The sequence below is a fragment of the Mesitornis unicolor genome, unplaced genomic scaffold, assembly GCF_000695765.1.
Source record: "Mesitornis unicolor isolate BGI_N332 unplaced genomic scaffold, ASM69576v1 Scaffold43137, whole genome shotgun sequence".
Taxonomy (NCBI): domain Eukaryota; kingdom Metazoa; phylum Chordata; class Aves; order Mesitornithiformes; family Mesitornithidae; genus Mesitornis; species Mesitornis unicolor.
Genome location: NW_010199208.1, coordinates 1 through 19,995, shown reverse-complemented (window position 1 = coordinate 19,995; position 19,995 = coordinate 1). Strand labels below are relative to the sequence as shown.

The 19,995-nt window shown below is 37.8% G+C and overlaps 1 pseudogene; it reads right to left on the bottom strand.

The window, feature by feature from the left end:
- Nucleotides 1–11,040: 11,040 nt before the first annotated feature.
- Nucleotides 11,041–12,021, bottom strand: LOC104544490 (annotated as a pseudogene).
- Between the last annotated feature and the right edge of the window lie 7,974 nt (nucleotides 12,022–19,995).

Genomic DNA, 19,995 nt, shown 5'->3' with positions numbered 1-19,995 from the left:
TGAGGAAAAACTTTTTTACTGTGAGGGTTTAAGAACACTGGAACAGGCTGCCCAGTGAGGTCGTGGAGTCTCTTTCTCTGGAGACATTCAAAACCAACCTGGACGCGTTCCTGTGTGACCTAGTTTAGGTGATCCTGCTCTGGCAGGGGGGTTAGACTGGATGATCTTTCGAGGTCCCTTCCAACTCCTGAGATTCTGTGATTCTGTGACGTTTAAGGAAGGTAGTGAGAAAGGACAAGGGATAAGAGAAATGTTTTTCCCACTTTTTATATAAATGTAAAATTATTTTTCAGCCTCCTTTCCACTACCATTAGAGTTCTACCAAAGGCAACTCTGAGTTATCTTTAGTCAAAGTTCACATTAAAATGGGAGCAGAGACACTTGAGTTATACCCAGGAGCACTAACACTGAAAGGGCAATTGAATGGGAGCTTGATGTAGAGTTGTGTGGCTTATAATCTCCACAAAAATGCAACCGGTGTTCTCAAATCTAACCCATTACCTCAGTACAGCACAGCAGGGATTTTGTCACATGAATTTACTGACTTGGGCTGGAATGAATCTGTGAAGCTTTACTCTGCACAGTCACCAACCTTTCATTTGTCCTCTCCGCTATTTATATTTTCAAATGTATTGTAGTTAATTTTTGCAATACACAATGGTATTTCTGATTTATTCCAGATATGAAACAACATTTTAAGGAGCAATACTGACTTATCTCCAGGGTTGTAAACTATCAGAAGGAATTCCCTAAATAGTAAATATTTTAAAAACTGGTCATAAGGTTTTCATGCTGCCAAACATAATTTTTAAATAACGAGCCACACTTCTACTTGTTCAAGTTTGCACAGAAAAAGTAACTGGAACTAGACAGGGCATTGTTATTCCATGAGGGATTAGATGTACACTGGCAACCAACTGATTTTCTTTTACATTGTTTTGTAAGCATAATCATCAAGAATCAGTCATGTAATTGCATTGACTTCTTCCAGACTGAACAGGTAAGAAGAAAGGGCACTTTCTATGCAGCTGTATTGTAAAAGACACTAATGAAATAGAGGCCCACTTCTACCCTCATTTTTCTCTTTTTGCCAGGCTGTGCCTTCTTGATGTGACTGATGATGGGGAAGGAGGCAGGCTCAATTTTGGTATCATGTTTTACAGTTAATTGCTTTGATTTCTATATCTGTGTACAGTGTCATTTTATTTTTTTTTTGGTCATGGAAATTTTGTTCAGTTCTGCTAGCAGCAGGGATTAGACAGCCAACTTGTCATCTGAAAAAGCCTAGAATAAATCTTACAGCAGGCACTAGTATAGTGATGAATCTGAACAGCTCTGTGCTACACTCTTGTTGCATTATTATTATTTGTCTTACCAAAGTGCTTTTTTAACAAGAAGCACAGAACAAAAAGAGCCTCTGACCAAGAGAACTTGCAATCTAAGGAAAGAGAGGGACTAAGAGGATAGCTGAGGGATACATTGACAGCAGACAGCACACAATTGTTTGTGAATTATGCTGCCAAGCAGGCCCCAGAGTTAGAACCCTGGCCCAGGTTGCATTACCTTTGCAACATCAAAGCCCAGCAAGTGCCTTCTCTCCACTCCCTTTTTGATTCTGCTCTCTGAACGTTGTTACTCAGTGAACAACGGGCAGCTTTTAAAATACTACACTTGCAACTTTGAAAAAGCTTTTCCAATGGAGACAAATTATCCATTAGATTTGAACATGTTGCAGTGCACAATAAGGTTTCAATATGTCTTGACATATATTTCACTACATAAACTTTGGAATGGCAGGTTTTGCTTTCATGGCCAGATGGATCAACCCAGACAGAAGAATCAAGCTTTGGTTATGTTGACAATAGTCAAAGTAAATTGTGCAGAATCACGTGCATTTTCATTTCATCCATGAAAATATTCACATATGTCCTTAAAGTATATGTTTCTGAGAAGAGGGAGGAAGCTAGAACTTGCTAACTACATGGCTGTGAACCAAAAGTGATCACTGAAGGCTGGCACACTGGGTGGACATAAACACCTGTGTGCATTTCTGTGGAAGGGAAGCCTTATGCTCAAGTGTAAAGATACCTCTACCATAAAACTAGGTCAAGGGAAAAAGCAGAAACAATGTTACAAAGTATTCAGTTAGCCTACTTGATCTCAGGTGAGTGTAATAGCTTACATTTGAAATAAAACAGCTCTTATGTCACACAATTCCATTAAGAACAAGAATCTGAATACAAGAAGACACCCATAGCAAGAGAGTTCCTTCAGCCGAAGGCTAGCAAGAAATTCACCACTACAGATAAATATGGGGAATTAAAAAATGAAAAAAAAAATTATTCTTTTTCTTGAAAGACAATGATGTGCACTACACATACAGTCCTCTACTTATCTGGAAAATCAAAAGCGGATTCATAGAAGCCATGGTTTCCCTACTTTGGTTCTATCATGAAGACAGACCAAGGACCACGGAGTGTGCAACCAACAGTAAAATCTGGTGCTAGGGTAGAAGAGCTTGAAGCAAATAATTCTCAGCACCTTCAAAGATCTAATGGGATTCACTGTGCCAAGAAGCAGTTTCTGCAGCCTCTTTCACAATGAAAAAAAGGCTGCAACTGAGATGGATTTCTCTTCTCTTAGTTCCCTGCCACTGAATTCGTAACAGAAGGAGATGGTGCTGTCCTTGAAAAACCACTGTTTCAAGATTTAGGTTTGCATGAAAATGCAGTGTGTCACAGCTTTTAAATTATTTAAAAAAAAAATTGTTATTCCAGCATTGCAAAACTAAGCAAAAGAAAAAAAATTAATCTCTATAAACAACCTTATGATTAGTGATCTGTCCTGTACTTCTGAGATATCTTTTGTTTTTCAGAGGATTCTGCACTCAGCAGTTAAGTTTCTCAGCAGTCAATAAAAACAAATGAGGACGCATGGGGCAATACAGCTCTCCTGGCCGAACCCTCTCATGTGAGAGACTTCTGAAGTGCAGACTGTGCACACTTGCAAATATGCAGAAATTCCACAGGATTCCCTTGGAATAGAAAATACTTGGCAACTTTTAGGCTCAGATGCATAAACAGCTAGGAAAAAAGATACACAGGAGATTATACTCCTTAACAATAAAACTTGAACTACTTTGCTAAAGGCCTCAAAGGCTGCAACACATCAGTAGTGAGTTGTAAAATTCTGTGTTTGTGACCTGATGACTCTCCTAGGTTCAATGGAGCTAAGGACTACTACCTTCAACTGCTTTATTTTTCAAAAATTTGATTTTTTAGGAAAAAAACAAGTCTGAAACACTGCCGACAAAACAAACAAACAAAACCCAAGCCATTAATTCCAACAAACACAGAACTAACAGAAACAGTTGAACTAGCAGGACTGAAGACTGAAATTTGGTTTTCTCAAAATAGACACAGCACTGAAACTTCAAGCCTCCTTGCACTTCAAGCTGCTAACAGGAATCAACTGTGCTAGAAAGAACATCCCCTGGTCCATCAGTGTTCACTTTCTTTCACATTTTCAATGTAAAACAAAGATGGCTTCAATATACAGCATTCTTTTTACAACTGCTGCGCTGGAGAAGTATTGTATAGATGAACAAAGTGGATAGTCGAGGCTAACTAGTAAGAATGAGTAAATGCAGTTACCATTTTGACACAAGCTACACAATTTCTTGTGTGTACAGAGGGGTATGGCAGTGCTGGTATCTGACATACACGTCCTCTTTACAGACCCCCTGTGGAGGGCCGTGCTCAACCCACAGCCCCAGGGAGCTATGTTTGTGCCACCATTTCTGCACCTCAGTCCTTCCCACATATAATACCTATATGCACATCAACGAAAAGCATGGATCAGGGACATCTGGTCACACAAACAAGGGCCTCCTCCCCATTTGCCTGGCAGTCCACAGAGAACATGGAACCTGGCTATCATTAGACACACAGGTACCACGCACAGATTTTGTCTTCATACACTGAGTACCACAGAAACTGTGTAATTACTCTTGGTACCAAGCCTATTCCACAGGGTTTGGCTGTATCTAGCTCTATGCAGGTGCAGAGTGGGAGAAGGAAGCACTCAGGGAAATCCCAGCATTGCCCTGGCAGTCCCAGAAGTGGTGTACCTGAGGCAGAGCCAGTTTTCCTGTGTCCCTGTCACTCTTCCGCAGGCACCCTCCTCAGGTCAACTTCTATCCAGCTTTCTCTTTCAAACATCAGCATACACCCTTTAAAAATAAAAGCTGGGCTGTACTGCACAGCAGTTATATCAATCTTACAGAATTCACAGAAGTTGGTATGCAAACCAAATAGCTTTTAGAAGTTAAATGTTAAGATGATTGATTGGTTAAGCATTCTGTGCACTGGTAGTAGTCCATAAAGTATATAAAACAATTTTTATAACTTGTTTTAAAGTTATATTTTAGTTCTGAGATCTAATTCTAATTCTCTGCTGTCTTACAGTGCATAATATTCCACACTATTGTATCTGAAACAATTTTCTCCAAAAGTTTAATCAGTCTTCCTAGGGCATCAGACAGCTACAGAAACACCACAGTTAATAAAATTCCATTTCTTTGCCTCTTTTTAAGGACAGAATGTATCTCCAATTCATTCCAGCCAAGTCAATATAAAATACCATAGGAGCTTCAGATCAAATTAAGAAAGAATATATGTACACACACAGAAAGTTGAACAACGGCATGAAGGTAATATGACTGTTGAACTGGGGAGGTAAAATGATTTATCAGAACAGAAGTTCTTAATAGTTAATTCAAGATATCATTTAAAGAGGTGATTAATTTTTTTTAATATCTCCAAAGGAAGGATTTACAGCTCAGTGCAACTCAATAGACATGAGCATCTCTGGTAGTTCTGCAACTGACACATTTGATGACATCTATCATTTCTTTACCAATAACGTGTGTGATCCTTCAGATGAAGAAGCAATTAACTCACGGTACTAGACTTCCTCCTGTGATGGGGACAATCCCAGGTCTTGAATCACACAATGGCAGGGGTTAGAAGTGACCTCTGAATATCATCCAGTTCAACGCCCTTGCCAGAGCAGGATCACCCAGAGAAGATCACACAGGAACACGTCCAGGCAGGTTTTGAATGTCTCCAGAGAAGGAGACTCCACAACCTTTCTGGGCAGCCTGTGCCAGTGCTCTGTAAACCTTGCAGTAAAGAAGCTTTTCCTTGTGTTGGAGTTGAACGTCCTGTTTTGTGGTTTGTGACCACTACCCACTGTCCTATCACTGGGCACAAACAAGAGTCTGGTCCCATCCTCCTGATACCCGTTCCTTTAGATACTTATAAGCATTAATGAGATCCTCTTGCAGTCTTCCCTTCTCCAGGTTAAACAGACCCAGCTCTCTCAGCCTTTCCTCATAAGAGAGGTGCTCCAGTCCCGTTATCATCTTAGTGGCTCTTCATTGGACTCTCTCCAGTAGTTCCTTGTCCTTCTTGAACTGGGGAGACCAGAATTGGATGCAGTACTCCAGATATTTGTGTGCACTGTTGACAGTTCAGGCTTTCTGGAACCTTCTAACCATTCTGCTTTAACACAAAATACTTCATAGGATCATTTAGGCTGGAAAAGACCCATAACATCATGAAGTCCAGCCACAAACCTAACACTGCCAAGTCCACCACTACACCACGTCCCTAAGTGCCACATTTACCTGTCTCCTAAATACCTCCAGGGAAGGTAACTCTACCACTTCCCTGGGTGGCCTATCCCAATGCCCAATAACCCTTTTGGTGAAAGGTGACAAACCCTTTTGCTTACAAAGAGAGGCTTAGGTATATTTAGGTCATTCTTATGCGAGAGTAATTGAAAAGATGTCACTGTATTTTTAAAATTTATATCCAAGTGGTATGCTTTACCACGGGAACTTCTGATTTCTTTCCACATATTCTACACAGGGTGAAAAGACACGTAATAGGTTTTAAACAAATGTAGTAATTTAAGCTGACTAATGTGGACGAATATGTAATATCATGAACAAACAACTACCTCTTAGGGGAAAAAAATCTGTTATTAAAGAAAACTGTATTATATTAAACAAAAGATTAAGCCACCACTGCACTGAGGAAATAAAAAAAAGTGACAGCAATGGCTTTGGAACATGGAAGAAGATTGATCTGACCAAATGCTAATATTTGTATTTGATCTCAATCACTCTAGAAGCATTTTGTGAACAACAAACCAGCCACTGCTTCACCAGTGCCTGCTTAAAGATGAGCTATATTTTCTGTCGTCTACTACAGAAAGTTTGAGGACTAGCTCCAATACAGATGTCTATGTTACAAACCTCAAAATGCAGGCAAGATGACAGCCTGTGCAAGTGATAGAGACTAAAATGCATTTATTATTTTTGGCTAAATCCTCCCCAGTTTCAGGATGCTGTTTGGCACAGATGATATGCAAACAAATCAGAAAGAGGACAGCTCTTACTGTCCAATACTTCAATGACTTTAATGCTGGAAGACTGCAGGTTCAAGCTGTATTTCTCATTTCAATGCATGTACACTAACAGATGCACTGCCTAAGTGCTCACAAAACAGACCAATAAAAAAATATAACATCCCCTCCCAACACTGGATATGGTTAATATAAAGCTTTTTCCTGGCAACTGTAAAATAATAATTACAAGCACAGAAAAAGATCAGACTCACAAGAAGAAAGTGAAGAGATCTTCACCCTTACTTCAATTCAAAATGCCTCTTTGGAAAAGCACACAAAGGACAAGACAGTATAGAGGAGATCATATAGCTATTTGAGAAAAAAAATAATTGCACATTATTCTAGTTTTTCATTTTGACAACGTGATCTACTCTCAAGGAAATACAAAAAGTGCATGTATTGGAGAAATGAAGGAAAAGGTAGACCATCAGCATTGGACAAACTGTCAACAGAAAAAAAATAATACTTGATTTCCCCTGGGAAACTCTCAACACTTTATAGTCATAAAAATTTCCCAAAGAGTAACTGTAACCAAAAAAGGATACTAAATTAGTGGACCATCAGCTGGCACAATCATGGTCTGTTAAGATAAATTTACTCTGTTAATATCTAGATAGATTTTGTCTGCATGTCCATTTAAATTAATTATTTGCACGACACAGTCTTCTAAAAGACACAAGGAAAATAAAATATAACATCGTCACAGCATAATGGTTTCTTCTGCCTGACAGACATTAGGAGAGAAAAAAGTTACTGAAAAATGAACATTGCGATGACATTACCAAGCTTACTTTCAAAGTGGGAGGCAATTAGACTACAAAAATGTTCTCTTCCATTATTTCTATTATACAAGCAGAATAAAAAGTAAACAAATATGAAGATGGATGGTTATTGTTGATGTACAGTGACAGCTACTCAGTATTTTACAATAAAAAACTATGTTCCATCAGTCCAGGTTTTATACAGCGACAGGCAAATCTGTAACAATTGGGTAGTCTGAAAATCTGAAGTGCAGTTTCAAGTTGTTTGGGTTTGTTTTTATTTGGTTTTTTTTGGGTTTGTGTGTTTTTGTTTGGTTTTTTTTGTGGGGTTTTTTTTTTTTACTTGAAGAAGTTGTAATGGAACTAGAATAAACATCATCTGTTGTTTAATAAAACAATCCATTTATTAGTTTTACAGGATTTCTGTTGATAAACTATGTCAAAAGATTTTTCAGAAGGGCTCTTTACACTTATGTCCTTGGCACTATAGATACTCAAGGCGAAGCACCACCACTTTGCCTCATTTTTACAGGTGCAGAAGACACTAATTTTAGAGAGGTTGCTTTTGACTTGACCTATTCCGAGGTCACTATAGAATACAAATAAAAAAAATAAATCACCACTTAACCTTATGATAGCAATTGTCATAAGTGCTCAACTCCAATTCACAAACTTTAATGAAGAGGGGAGTTTAGCCTGTCATCCAAACATTAACTATTCTGGCCACTTAGCAAACTTCATGTAGGTATATGAAGGAGAAATTCCCTTGAAACCCTGATCTTGCACACAATCAGCATCTCCCTCAATTGGAGCTATTCAAAAGGTACCTGGATATGGCCCTGCTTGAGCAGAGGGGCTGGACCAGATGACCCCCAGAGGTCCCTTCCAACCCCAGCCATTCTGATTCAGTGGACTGCTGTGTAACAACTACCCTGTACCACTTAAATCATGCAGGATCTCTTTTATTACTATGGCCCTCTGTTTTAACTCTCACAAAGAAAGAGCAGTACAGGCATAGCTTTCAACTTGCTCATCTGAGTTGTGCCTGAACTTTAGGGGCTTAATGAACCAGTCCTTCTAAAGCGAAGCCAGATTCTCCATGCACTCAACAGAGAGAAAGAAGCCTTTGTCTCAGGAGACCCAAGACAAACACTGCCTTCTTGGGTCAGGTAGTCAATCACTAATGAGTGATTATTTTTGCTACCAGTTTTGCATTAACTCTCCAGTTTCTAAACTCTGTCCAATCTGGAAGAGTGGGCAGAACCAAATCTAGAAGTTCTCTGGGTGTCAGGAGCTTTCTGAAGTGTTTTAGGTTACTATGCATTAATGGAGCGCACGTAGAAACGCCCACCTTGCTCCAAACAAGCTCACAGTCTTATCAGATGCAAGTACGTCCAGAAAACGTTGAACAGGAAACAAGTCAAACAAAATTGAAACACGAAAACATTATATCCAATTCTATATTACTTTTATTTAAAATGTAACTTTGTGAAATGAGTTAATCTTGAGTACTGAAATTATACAAATTCTCCACTCAACAACCTATTTTCACACTTGCAGCACACAATTCTCTGTTACAGTCGATGCAGCAGAACTCAGTAAAACACTCCTCTTTAACAGGATGCCATTTATGCGCAAATATACTTTACAATAACGGATTTTTAACTGCCACAAATTGATTTTAGTTCATTCCTTCCACATGTCATTGTGCCACAGAGGATAACTCCTTTGATATTAATAGTAATGAAGATGTGTTGCATCTGACAGCTCTAACAACGTGTTTAATAGAACATTTTAACTTTAAATAGATTAAGTATCAGAAGGGAACGCTTTTTCAGATTCCACTGTTTCACAACACAGCTCTGTAGAAATGAAATTGTCCTACTTAAAAGTTATTTCCACTTTGATATTATTTCTATTTAATTTGACAGTTTTATTTTGGGAAGATAACATCTTGACATATTGCAAATTATTCTCCCAAAACAATACAGTTTATCCTTTTGTATCTGCTTTAATCAAATTTGTCTTAATAGTCTCCTGTTTCTGGTAAGTGATTCTGGCAATTAATCATCCTAACTTATCCTAAAATGACAATCCAAAGGTGTCACTCAAAAAGAGAAACAACACAAAACATACTATTTCAAACTGCTGTTGCACAATGCAGTGAGAAATTTATTCAAGCTTTTTTAATATATATTTTGTTACCAGAAACTGCTGCTTCTGCAGAATAACAGGAGTTTCGCTGGTGATGTTGGGCAGACCTTATTTCTTTCCTGCAATTTGGTTTTGCACTTAGGAGATTCTCAAAGCCCACTCACCCATCTAACTCAAATGCTGCCATCATGTTCTACACAGAAACTCCATTTACTGAGTTTCACCTTTATTCCAGCACTCTCCCATGCAATTTGTTTGCACAAAGAAAACACCTAGGAGGTATATCTTCTGTGTAATCGCATATACAGAGAATATTTTGGAAAATACTGTATGCTGCAATTTTAAAGTGTGACTGCAAGTTCAAACCTTTTGTTTAATGAAGCAATATATGCAGGGCTACCGCAGCTTAACAAATATCTTAACACTGAAGAAACAAAAACCTAGCTAAAAATGGAACAAAAATGACCATCAACTGCACACAGTGCTGTCGCTGCCTTTCCTTTTCTCAGTTGCTCTTTCCATTATGAAAGTTCTAAAAAACATTCTCCATTATTTTTAGCACAAACAGGGCAACAAGCAGCATCTCACAGACTTTTAGCTTCTAGACCAAGCACCAGTTTTGCAAGGTGATCTTTAACTATGTGCCTTGTACCAACACGCTTCACAAAAAGAAAGCAAAGCATACAGCAAGAAATAATGTTGAGATGTTAGTTCTACTGACCCACAACTACCACCTCACTTGAACAAGACAACAGAGAATGAAAAAGGACTTTCAGGAATGTATAACTTAAAATGTTAAAATGGAAATTCTCAAGTTATTTAGCAACAGAACAAGCTTTTAAGACCAATATTAACACAAACCTTGCTTGTAAGCAAAAGCCATAAAACAGAGATGAGAAAGGTGAAATGCTGCAACCAACTCCTGACATCTGAAACCTACTTCAAACAGCTAATAATCCAGTCTATCCTTCAAAATTTACATTAACATTTACTTTCACTCACCATATTTACCTTCTCTTTGTAAGACCAGCAACATGCACATTATATATGAATAGATCTTGGTTCCAGCCCTGAAGTCCTGTGCTGTTTTCAAATGCCACTAAAGTATGTGCTTCGATAGAAGGTATTATCAGACTAGACTTAGCAATCAAGTTAAGAATTGTTGGAGGGGGGTGTGGTGCGTGTGAAAACACTACCACTCTTGCCTTCTTTTCTTTATCAGTTACTTGGCAACTATTTGTCTTATTTCCTTTTGGGAGACCATTTTCCATATAGACTAAGGGGAATGTAATTCAGAGATGCCCACCAACACGTTTATGGAACTTAGCTCAGGAAGGACTTGCACATCACTTGAGAGAAAACAAGTGATAGTAACCAATGAATTGTCTTATCCTACATTCACTTCTAGTACAGGTACCAGTGACACTGTAGGGACTCCCCTCCAGTCTGGATATTGAAGGAACTACTATACCTGGAGTCAGTGACTACTCAGACAGACTGGCTTCTCTCTTAAGGTCCAAACAGTTTGCAGTGCTACTTATTGATCTGCATCCTCCATGAATTCCAATGATTAATAACAGTTCATTTTAAAAATAAGATTAAAAAACTGGTACTTTGCTGTAATGACCATTAGTTTGTGCACATACTTTACCTGTACATCGTTGGTGTTCATTCTCGTTCCCTCCTTCCCAACGAAGATGTCATCTATGTCAACCAGAATGTACCTATCCAAGGACAGTCTGAGCTTCTTTCCAGATAGGAAAGAGATGGCATCTATGAAAATCAGCTTGTGCAGCCAAAAATTCAAGTTATTGCTGAAAAGGACTCGTTGAATCCCATCGTGGAGCCCCAGGTCATGAATTACTGTGGCATGGAGAACACTTTTAGCAGCAGGTGGTGAAAGGTTTTCTGGTGTCTTTACTTTTGCAAATATCACTGGTTGATAAGCTGTATGATTAATCTGGAAAACCGCCCAGTCATTTCCAAGCAAAGGACCTTTCTCAAGCTTAGAAGATTTAGTCACATGGAGCAGTGGGGAATGAGGGTTAATGCAACAGTCCTTAATACCCAGATTGCTGTGGACATGGAAAGGAAAGCCCTTCAACTGAAAGCTCTGCAAGCTGTTCTCATTGCCTTTGTGAAATCCAATAACACCTACACCATATTCTATACAGTATTTATCTAGAAGGCCTCTGTTCCATGAGTCCATATTCACATACTTTGCAATATTTTCATACACTATGAGAGCATATTTGCCTTTATTTTTGTCTATAAGCACTGGGAGGTCACCTTTCCCAGGAGCAATCTCAATGTGAAACTGAAATCTGCTAGATTCTAAGATGGTTATTATATCTTGGCCTAATGTCGAGTACTGACTTTCCACAAACACCAGCACTACAAGATCTGTCCTCAGGGGATCAATAGGCTTCATGGTCTTCATCTCCATCAGCTTGTATGGCAACAGTTGAAGATCACCACATTCCACTTCTGAAGAGATTTCAGAAAGTTCATTTTCCTGCTTGTAGCCATTATACAAGTAGTAGGCAGAAATAACTATGCTCACCATACAAAAAGTGGCCAGCAAAATAACTGTTCTTTGAAAATGTCTGTGAAGTTTCATGATAAAACTCATGTTGTTACTTGCCTTAGATTGTTCTCGACAACAGCATTAAAAACACAGATTCTCAACAACTTGTTCCAGTCCTCTGAAATATTTATGTCACCATTGCAGCACACACATCTATCTTCCACAAAGCTTTACAGAAGGTTTAGTCTAGAAGGAAAGAAAATTAGAGATTTAATTGAGGCATCACACTTGTGAAGTATCATCACACTTAAACAGTAGTGAGAAAAGGAGTTACTGCCAAACAAAGATTTGGAAACAAGCAGCACAAATTCTGAGAGTTTCTTTTTGAGATTTTGCATTAGTAGAATTGTTCCTTTCTGCTCCCCTTTATTCTTCATTATCTTATAAAACACACGGCTGTCACTCTGTATTTTGCAATAGTACAATACTGAAACTTCTACAAAGCTTAATCCCTTGGCACAAGTTTAGGAAGACACAGTTGAAAGAAACTCTACTTTGACTGTAACAGAAACCAAGCCTAAGGTTTCAAGCTCTGGAAGCCTGAGCAAAGCAGGCCTTGCAGGCTTTGCCTAGCTGGCCCTTCCAGAAATCCCACTAGTTGCCATGTGCATTTGAAGGTCTAAATCTCACAGGCTTCTCACCCCAGAGGAGAAAGTAAAAGCAGGTACACAGAAGAGGCATCGGAAAGCAAGATACAGCAGCAAAGAACTTACTGTTTTTCTGAAAATTTTGTTAACCACAGGTAAAAGAATTCCAAATACACCACTGCTGACAATCTAAACATTGAAGAAATGCCATAACCTTCCTCCTTTCACTCCCAAGAAGCTAGGGGAACTTAGTCTACATGATTGAATGCACTCTGTCTTAAATTAAAGTAATTCTGGAAGAACTAAAAAGTCCTGAACACAAGTTGCACATTTAACTGTGTTGTATACGTACATGCTGGTATGCTCTAAATCAAGTGTATTATAGGAGTACTTAAAAAAAAAAGCCCACACTTCTCCCTGTAACATTGGAAGCAAATAAATATAATTTTATTTGACCACATACAGTTTTGCAAATCATTGGAAGCACTTTGTATTAAAAAAGCATAAAATAATCCAGCTCTTAAATTTGTGAAAAATAGAGTAATAAATAAAAAGCTAACTTAAGAGGCAGATCACCTAAGGATATACTTATGCTTTAACTTGTACTTAGGGAAAGCAGTAATTTTTCAAGCCAATGGTACAATTGTTGTCAAAAGTTTCTAGTAAAATAATGATATAACAAGCATAAAATAATTAAGTACCATAAGTTATAAATGAAGGTTAACAGCAAATTTAAAAAAAATACTACGGTATTAAGATCTAGAACATGCTACCATAACTACAATGTAGTACAGATCTATTCTCATTTGCAAATGGGATTAGGATAAACTATGTCTGTAACTTTAACATGGTCATTTCCTGATTTAGTGCTTAATTCTTCTGTGCTCAAGTTTAAAAAAAATAAAAGTAGGGCTTAAAAAGTGAATACCAAGGAGCTCCAGAAGTATAATCAGTATCAAATATGAACCTTTCTGTGCACACCGACAGAGACAATTGAAGTTTCTTGAGAGATCTACTCAAGCTCTCTCTCCTGTTTTGTACTGTGTAAGGTTTACTGGTTTTCGTCAGAAATTTTTGCTCCTAGAATGGCTGAACTGGGGAGCAGATGATAGCAGAAGAAATACAGCAGGCTTGTGATCCAAAAGAAATGGAAGTATGTAAAAGATTAATTGTATATTAATATGGGGGTGGGGGGAAGGAACTGTAAAAATAAATCATGACAAACAAAAGCAAACAACTTATCAAGTACTTGGGCCACTTAACCACTTGATAAGAGCTCCTCATTCTACATTGTAAAGAAAGAGGCCTTTCACTCCAGGTTTTCAAAGAAGTTAAAAAATACAGTGTACTTAACATCATATATATAACTTCCATGACTTTTAATTAAATCCCAAAGACCATTCCTGCCAGCACCAGGTACATCATAAGCACAAAGTAAAAATAAATAAAAGAAAAGTGAGATAAGAGGAAAGAGAGAAACTACATGACATTCTATTCAACAAAAGAGCAAAATTAAGCACCGAGAGTAAACATACTCATTCATAATTAAGATTTCCTTCAAACCTGCATTTTACCAGATTAGACTGCTTTCTGGATATATTCTACTCTTCATCTTCTACTCACAGATACAAGTATATTAACTCTTTCTGTTCTGAGTGGACTTACACCCAGCCTTGAACCTTACCTGCAGCTGCACAAAAACTTGTATGTAACTTGTATGTAAAGAGACTTGCCTTTCACCCAGGCATATAGGCTCATTAATCAGTGTTAGAAAAAAATAACATAACCCCAGTTTCTCAGTTTTCAGAGGCATGTATCTGAAAAGAAGTTAAAGAACACTTAAAGACCAAATGACAACATGGCCATTAGAGGTACCTTTAAAAGAACTCAAAGAACATTTGTAAGCATTGAGATGTCCAATCCTTGTGACACTAGGTTCAAGAATATAACTTTTGATAGCAAGAGAGATATTTAATCTCTTAATTTGAGATTAAACTCAATTAATCTTAATACTTAATTTAATATGGTAAGAAGTCAGGTGACAAAGAAAGAGCACCATCTTGAATAAGTAAAAGCAGATTTAAGAGAGTTGTTTCCAGACAGATGATTTTCCATTACACACACAAAGGATTCTCTTCATTTTGCAACTCCAGTTCAGCTACCTGAATGCCAAGAAACTAGTAATTTTAGTGGCTAAAATTAATACCTACATAATTCTGTAGATAGGCTGTACTTATGCCTGCTTATCTTCAATAACCACATACCTGGCTTACTTAACCTCACATGGAGTTCAGGTCTGGTTCGCGCATTAGAGACATGAGCCTGTAAAGCAGAACTCCTGCTGACAAAAGCACCGTCAGTCATTCCTTTGAATGACATACAGTCAACCACCACACAACCAACAGCACAATGCTTCTCTGTTTCTTTTAGCCCTAAACTCCTCTAACACGGCCCTAAAATACCCCTATCCTTATGACAGATGCCACTGAAGTTCCTGAGAGGAAGTTCCCAGCAGCACGATTTAGAAGTTCCTTTCTTTACCAGCCTATGCTTCTGACCACAGTCACCTGAAAAGGCTCAAGAGACAGAGTTGTTTGAATGAGATAATACAGAAGGGTTGCAAACCAAGGGCTGCTAAAGTAAGCAGCAGGAGCACTTAGAATATCTGCAGCAAGGACACAGTTCCTAATGTCATTCCATGGAGCAGAAAATGTGGAGCCAGACCAGAAACTTGCATTTTCTTCAAGAAAACCCCTGTCATTTTATCCTTAGGTCCTAATTGCAGGTCCCTCCTGGGGCTACACAGTGCAGCTCTAAGGAGAAGTGAATGGAAATGCCAAGACAGATGCAAGGTTTGACTCTGGGGAATGGGGGGAATTCTCTGAGATCTAGGAGGACACAGACAAACTTGTCATCCTCACCACTGAGCATAGGAAGGAAGGGCAATGGAATAGAATAAGGCGCAAGTTTTAAATCAATGTCCTCTTGAATCAGCTCGATGCTTATGTAATTATCATGTATTTAAGGACTGTTTTGCATGGCAAGAGTTCAAAAGAACATAAAGAGAAAAAAAACCACAAAGAGAACACGCATTTAATAATATCAAAATCACTTCAAAGCCTTGAGGAGATACAGTTGTTCTAGAATCATAGAATGCGTTGGGTTGGAGGGACCTTTTAAAGGTCATCCAGTCCAACCCCCCTGCAGTGAGCAGGGACATTGTTCCTAGAGGAACAACATCTTACTCTGGGCAACAGTACTTGCTAGATATTCCACTGATATCTTACAGTACCATGCTAAAGTAACTCATCATGTACTGAACTTGACAGTGGCACAGAGATCTTCAGGGTGCATCACCCACAACACACTGTTGAACCTATCAAGACCACTATAGTGGCCTTTATCACAACTTTAAACATGGCTTCAGGGAAGTCCTTGTCTGCTTTCCAACAGTAAAACCAGACAAAGGGTGTAATTCAGAACATATCAACACTGAGTAAAGCATCAGAAGCAGCATTTCAGAACAGGACAGTGTTTAACAAGTTTTACTTTCATGACAGAAGAATACAGTATTTCACAAAGGAATGAAGAAGTCATGATAGCTTGAACTGCAATACAGAAAAAAATCCAAGAAAAAGCCTCAGAGAAAAAAAATAATCAAAGAATCTAAAAACACTTCACAAGAGTTCAAGCTCATCAGTACTGTTTCAGTGAAAAAATATATAAAACATCCGCAGCTAACATTAGCAGTCTTATCTCATTAATTTCAGTGGAGTCATGTTGAGTTCAATGAAAGGAGAATATGGTCCCACCTGTATCTCAGAGCACTTGAAAATGGGTGTCAGACATTAAATGAATCCCACATTCCACAAAGGTGATGCTGAAATAAGTTTTACCTATGAAGCAATTTGTATGGTATTTTTCCAGTCTGCAGCAAAAAAAGCTGCCTCACCTTTCTTTATCTAGAACCTTATTATTTCAGAAGAATCTGCATTTCATCTCCTACAGGTTTTTGCATTTTCATGCCAGCATCTGAAAATTCAGACCAGTACCTTTTATCTATGTTTTTCCAAGCATGAAGTAACAAAATGTCTCCTTAACATGAAAATTAGTAATAAAAAATTCTTTGAGCATCTTTGAATATTTAGAATTCTGTTTTTAACTTGTAGATTCACTATACAGAAGAAAATCTTGCTAAGAGAAAGCCGAGTCACGGAAGTAAGTTTTGCGGTTTATTCTGAATACAACAAGGCTAAAAACCATTCTCATCTACTGTAGAAGTGATTTCTGCAGCCCAGGACTAGTTCTCATGAAAAACTTAAGGGTACAGGAAATAAATACCACCTTATTAATTGGAAGATCTACAATTCTAAGCAATACTGCTAAGTAGTCACAATTACAGGTACCTTCAGATAGCTAGAATGAAACAAATTCATTAGAATAGACCTTCAACTGTGGGGTTTTCTTGTTTGGGTTTCTTTTTTAATCCACTAATGAGGTAGCACTGACAAGAGAACAAATGCCACGATGAACTCACAGGAGCTCAATTGCATCAAAAGGAGTCAGGTGAGTTCCTACCATTTGCAGCTTTCTTTAGTTTGTCATTTCATTGCTAAGCATAAATGATCAAATTCTTAGCTTCTGTGAATCATTTCAGCACAATAACCCTAATGGAAATGCTTACAGTAAGCAACACTGGCTGGGGACTTAGCCTATTAATGAGATGCAGTAAGTGAAAATTAAAAAAAAACAACAAACAAACAAGAAATCATAGGTATTTATTTTTGTATTTTCTGGCAGTAAAATGTATATAATAAAGACCAAATCAGCTTGCCCAGAAGTCTTTGCAGTCAGCCTGGAACCCAGTGCCTGGGCTCAGACTCCTGTGTGGCCGCTGACAATCTCTGCTCTGCGAGTGTCATGGCAACCCTGCAAACACTGTGCCCTCACTGGTGTATTTTTGCACTAAGACTTTCATGGGCACAAAGCTCCCTTCCATGGGCTCTATGTGACTGGTTTCTCCATGCAGCAGAAACATGCTATGTTCTGGACTCAGTAGTTGAAAAGAAAATGTCAAGAACCAAAATAAATGGTTCTGACTATTCAGTTTCATATGTGGTATTCATATACTCTGGAACTACAAAAAAATCCCCTAAATTATACTAATTTCCAGTTCACATGTTCATACTGTAATGAATAGAAGCTCAAATAGGAAACCAAGCACCCACATAAAGACATATAAAATTACATACGATTAAAAAAAACTATTAAACTTATATTGTGAATATCAATAAGATTCTTAAAACTACAAGACATTTTTCTTGAACTCAGTTATGTTAAAAACTATCAAGACAGTAACAATGATCTGAGCTAAAATATCCACAAGCAAATGAGAAATTGTTCTCAAATCATATTTTTCAAAGCCCAATTAAAAAAAGTTTGGTTTAGCTTTATCTCAGTCTTTTGCAAGGGCAACTGTTTTTTGTGATCCTTGACTAGGAACACTAAAGTTGTGTCATAATTATATATGGACATTTAAAAAAGATTGTTAAAGGGTAACAAAAATCCTTTTTATCAAGGACTGTCAAAAACCAGAGCAAGTTCTGGATTGATTAGTCATCAATATTATTCAGACATATTACATTTGTCTGGTTACATATACCTAGGCATATTTTTAAATCTTTCTCTTCTTCTAATAACCCCCATCATTCTGTTCATTAGCAAACTGGCCACTACCACAGTGATACCAACATAATACTGGTATGTTAAATGAAGAATGAGTTTTAAATGAAGAATAGACCAAAAACAGAGATGTTGTTCTGCACACTAGTACAGGGATTTAAAAATACACTAATTAGAAGGCTGTTTTATTGCTTTGAATATAAAAGCCTGCTTTGGCCAGCTACCATGAAATATGACCTTAAAGGAAGTATTCTGAAGTCATTACTTTAGTGTTACTTAAATTGATATCTTCAGACATACAAGAGATGCAGCAGGAAGCAGCAAAGTGCGTTCGAAAACAACCAAACCTGGGATGTGCAACAGTGCTCAGATTTCAAATCTATTATGAAAATATGAAACTGGTCTCCAAATACCAAGTAGCCCTATTCACATTATTCTACTGACTTACGTATTCAGCCAGTGATAACCCAGACAAGAAAATCCGGGCTGAGAATGAGATCTTACAACTGCATAGTAAGAAGACATTTTCAACTTGAAAAGATGGTGATATGAGACATGAAAGGGAAGTCATCAAGCCCTTTAATATCACATAACTAAACCCTGTAATGTGTGAATATTGAAGGGCTGACGTTTTCTCACATATCTTTAAAAATAAAAAAAAGAGGGAACAGCTTAGGCAGAACAGAAGTTCTGGCATATAAATATGTTTTTTCAAGTCCTTGGGACAAGCAGTTTTCAGTTGCTCTTGCACCTATGTAATCCCTAGCTCCATGCTGGACTGCTTCATGCATTACTAGGGAACCTTACAAGATATGAATTAATGCATCAGAAATTGTCATTAAAAGATACTTATAAAGATTAATTATATGGTGTTTTAAAATACTTTAAAATAAGACTTAGAAGACTTAAATAGATTACAGAAGTTGAGCTTGGTCATCAGATTACAACTTCACCGTCATCTGATACTTTCTACCAAAAGCTCTTAAAACAAATTACATCTCATACAATTTTTCTGAGATAAATCATATTTTTTTTCAGCACTTGTAGAAACTTCACTACCTTAAGACTAAATTATATGCCCAAAGTCTTTAAATTAAATGTATGGCACACTCTCTTAAGCATTACCTCTCCCTCTCTTTTCTCCCCAACTGTCAAGCACCAAGAGTCAATAAGTCAGAGTTTATCACCTTTCGTTTGGAGAGACACCGGTGGTGATGCTGACAGTGAGAGAAACCCCATTTCTTCCACTTTACATTGTATTAAAAAGTAAAGAAAAACCACCACATCAAAACGCAAAGCAACTATCTAGCAAATCAAGGAGTAAATTAAATTAAATTACATAAAAGTTTCCTGCCGTTTCCCAAAGGCTGCATATGACAGTTGAAATAAGCAGTAATACACATCAATTTCTGCACGGGATTTTTAGGAAGCCAAGTAGCTATGGACACCTGAAGTTATTAATAATTCCTGCACTATCATGACTAATTTTGTTCCTCAACACAACCAACCGGTGTCCGCAAACACTAGAGGGCAACAGCGTCGCACAAAAAAACTCAGGGAGAAGAGGAGAAAGGGATTTAAAAAAAAAAAGAAAAAGAAAAAAAGCAAAGCCAACCAGCTGAAGGGTTGGTGTGGGTACCGCACCAGGCAGGCAGATGCTAAGTGAGCTAATAAAGAAGAAAAACAAAACCAAACCCAAAGAAACACGACAAAACAAACCCGAAAACGTTCTCCCGCGCAGCGGGACGCC